Source organism: Octopus bimaculoides, chromosome 11 (genome assembly GCF_001194135.2).
Source record: "Octopus bimaculoides isolate UCB-OBI-ISO-001 chromosome 11, ASM119413v2, whole genome shotgun sequence".
NCBI classification, from domain to species: domain Eukaryota; kingdom Metazoa; phylum Mollusca; class Cephalopoda; order Octopoda; family Octopodidae; genus Octopus; species Octopus bimaculoides.
The window spans coordinates 34,949,842-34,954,474 of NC_068991.1; positions in this window are offsets into that span (position 1 = coordinate 34,949,842).

Below are 4,633 nucleotides of genomic sequence, written 5' to 3' on the forward strand. Positions count from 1 at the left end.
TTAACACGTCTTGTCCTGACCGCAGCCCCGTTCGAAAAGGGCACGAATGCCGATCGAGGCTCCCTCTGCCCTTTTTCCCCTTCCGGTCAGCCTCCCCAGACACTGACGTCATACCACATGTGGCAGATGCTCAGGAGCAATAAACACTGAAAATGTGCAGAGAACAACTTCTGCCACATTCCAGGGAGAAGAACTAGAAGTAGTTGATAGCTTCTGTTACCTAGGTGACCAAGTCAGTAGCAGGGGTGGGTGCTCTGAAAGTGTAGCTGCTAGAATAAGAATAACCTGGGCAAAGTTCAGAGAACTCCTACCTCTGCTGGTGACAAAGGGCCTCTCACTCAGAGTAAACGGTAGACTGCATGATGCATGTGTACGAACAGCCATGCTTCATGTCAGTGAAACATTGGCCGTGACTGCTGAGGATATGCGTAATCTTGCAAGGAACGAAGCCAGTATGCTCCGCTGGATGTGTAATGTCAGTGTGCATACTCGACGGAGTGTAAGTACCTTGAAAGAAAAGTTGGACCTAAGAAGCATCAGGTGTGGTGTGCAAGAGAGACGACTACGCTGGTATGGTCATGTGGTGAGAATGGATGAGGATAGCTGTGTGAAAAAGTGTCACACCCTAGCAGTTGAGGGAACCTGTGGAAGAGGTAGACCCAGGAAGACTTGGGATGAGTTGGTGAAGCATGACCTTTGAACATTAGGCCTCACTGAAGTAATGACTTCTGACCAAGACCTTTGGAAATATGCTGTGCTTGAGAAGACCCGGCAAGCCAAGTGAGTCCATAACCCATGGCCTATGCCAGTGGTGTAACCAGCCCACTTATATGCACCTTTCCTGTATTGGATACTAAACTTTGCTTGCGAAGACCTGTTGAGGCGAGTGAAATCGAAATCAAATTCAATGACAGCACCGCATGACTGGCATCTATGCTAGTAGAGCGCTAAGAGCACCATCCAAGTATGATCATTGCCAGGACCACAGACTGGCTCCCATGCTAGTGGCACATAAAAAGCACCATTCATGCGTGATCGTTACCAGCATCGCCTTAGTGGCACATGAAAAGCATTCGAGTGAGGTCATTGCCAGCGCCGCTGACTGGCTCCTGTGCAGGTGGCATGTAAAAAACACCATTTGAGCATGGCCATTGCCAGTACCGCCTGACTGGCCCACATGCCGGTGGCATGTAAAAGCACCCACTACACTCACGGAGTGGTTTGTATTAGGAAGGGCATCCAGCTGTAGAAACTCTGCCAGATCAGATTGGAGCCTGGTGCAGCCATCTGGCTCGCCAGTCCTCAGTCAAACCATGCCAGCATGGAAAGCGGATGTTAAACGATGATGATGATGATATATATAATGGAAAAATTATACAAAATGTATAAATAAATGATGAGTAAAGCACTGACACAGTTTCTATTACCTGTTGTTATCCGTACATTTATTGCAGGAACTTTGCAGTGGCGATTGGGGTAACAGTATTAATAAAATCGATGGAATGAGAAAAAGATTTTATTGGGTATCACACATGTTTCGACCCGTTCAGGTTCTCTTTGGGTACATCAATAAATAGTCTCACTAGAGATTTTCTGAGTCGGCTTACATACCACTATATGTCCATCAAATTCGAAAATGAATAAAAAACAGAGAATAATTATTGAAAGGCAAAAATTTCAAATATGAACGTGAAAATTATAAATTTGCTGTTGTAACTGTTAAGAGAAAAAAAAGGATGTAGAAGTTGAAAGGAAGATAATACTTAGACGAAAATTTTGGTTGTGTCGGTGCTTGACAGAACCTTGATGACTGCTATGAAGCAGGAAAGTATACTAGCCCCTATATATATTTAATACTGAATATTTCATATATTCAATAAGACATTCAATACTTCATTTCATTTTACTATTTATATTATATATTCCATATTCTATATCCCACATTAATTTTATAAGAATATAAATAAAATATAAAAAACAGACAGAGTTGGAACTCTTTTAAATAATATATTCCTCTATACACTATCATACAAACCCCTTTTTAATTTTTATATATATATATATATATATATATATATATATATATATACGCACATATACATACACACTCACACACGCACATCCAAGTATATGGGTATATACATACAACTAGATACATGTGCATATGTACACATATGGACAAATACATACATATATATATATGTATAGGAACTCATATATGCAGGTACATACGTGTATATATACATAAATATACGTACATAGATAAATATGTGCATATATTCATACGTAAAGCAAGATACAGACGTGTGTGCAAAGTTTGATACACACACACGTGTTAATACACTTGTGTTTACACATAAGTAAATATATACACGCATATACATACATATATATACATACACATACACACACATATACATATATGTATGCATATACACACATAAACACATGCCCGCATACACACATACACAAATTCACACTAATATATACATACACCTACAAAAAAAACAAATGCGCACAGATGAATATGTAGACTTATATATCTATATATATGTACGTATACACACATGCATGCACACATACACACACATACACACATACACACACACACACACACAAACGTATGTATATATATATATATATATACATATATACACATACACACATACACGTACACATATATGCATATACATGATTTTATTCATTAAAACTTCAGAAGTTCTTACAACTACAGTCGTTGTAATGCTTTGCTTTTGCTTGTTTCATAAAATTTCCTCCACCTAATGATTTTGCTTTCATTTCGTGATGGACAGCTATCATACAGAAAATGCCAGCTATCATGCAAGTATCATGCAGAAAATCCCAGCTTCCAAATCCTGTTTTCTGATTAGGTACAGTTGATTAAACTTTAAACATCAGTAACATTTTTCTGCAATTTTTCTGGAACAAATAAATAACATAGAAATTATTTAAATATACCAAATATGAAAAGTTTTGACGTATGGAATAAAAAATACAAAAAAACAAAAGGAGTTATATAATAGTCTTATCTTGACAGCTGTTTCAAGCAAACCATGGCTTATGCTGTATCCACATTCAAGCATATGGAACAACACAAGCTCCTATGGATCTCTTGTGTAAGGCCAGGTCACCTTCATCAGAAGGATGTAGCAAAAGGCCTTTTTCCACATCCTTTTGATCAAAGTGTTCTGGTCTTGCCAGGCATTGTGATAATCATTTTTCCAAAAATAAATATATGTACTGGTTCTATTTCATATTTTATTATTTAGTTAATTAGTTAACCAATTAACAAATGAATCTCTTGATAAATCATTTAATCAGTCAGTAAGCTGGTTTGTCACACTCTTTTCATTGTTATTCACAGCTTCATCACTGCTCAAAGGCTGTTTGTTGTCTTCAAACATTCTTATTGAATTTACAGTGTAAGTAAGTGAGTGAGTGAGTGAGTGATGATGTTAACTGATAATCTAATTATCAGAGACTGCAAGAGAAGACACACAAACCTGAACATAGCATGGATTGACTATCATAAAGCATACAATATGATACCACACTCTTGGATAGCAATAACCATGGAAATGTATGCTGCACATATGCTGCAGCTGCTGTAGGTGCTATGCTTCACATTATGGAAGGTTCTCTATTCCAGTCTTCTAAATACCATACATATTTGGATACAGAAGTAAAGTTTTGCTTTTTTGTGTGTCTAAATGAGTGCACATGTTGTCTGAAGCAGGTATTCCAATATATGTTTTATTCAAGTTACTGTATACCAATTTACCTGCTTTTATTGGATATTTTCAGTCAGTCAGATTGTTTACTTTTGTGATGCTTGCTGTTTGATGAACAACTTGCTGGAACTTCATTTTTCCAACTATTTATTGTCATTCAGCAGAGTGAAAAGAATTGTTACGTATTTGTATGACATTTTGACTTCCCAAATTAACACACATTCTCTCACCCATATATTGAATGAACATACTGACTTCAATTAAATTAATAAGTTTGACATCTTAATAAAAATATATGTATACTCATATTTTGAGTTCTATTTTTCCTGTTTGCATTACCATACATATATACTATATGTATTCTATTCTTTTATTTGTTTAAGTCATCTGACTGTGGCCATGCTGAGCATCACCTTCAGTCAAAGAAATCATCCCCAGGACTTATTCTTTTGTAAGCCTAGTACTTATTCTATCGGTCTCTTTTGCCAAACTGCTAAGTTACAGGGACATAAACAAACCAACATTAGTTGTCAAGCGATGGTGGGGGAGCAAACTCAGAAACATACACACAAATATATATACACACACACACACACAGACACAGACACACACACACACACACACACACGACGCTTTAGATACAAATAATTACAGAGGCATCAAGCTGTTAGATCAGGTTATGAAAGTTACAGAGAGGGTCATAGCCCAATTAATTAGGGAGCGAATCAATTTAGATGAGATGCAGTTTGGGTTCGTGCCAGGTAAAAGCACTACTGATGCCTTATTTCTAGTGAGACAGTTGCAGGAGAAATACCTAGCTAAGGATAAACCTCTGTACCTGGCTTTCGTTGACATGGAGAAAGCCTTTGACAGGGTCCCCC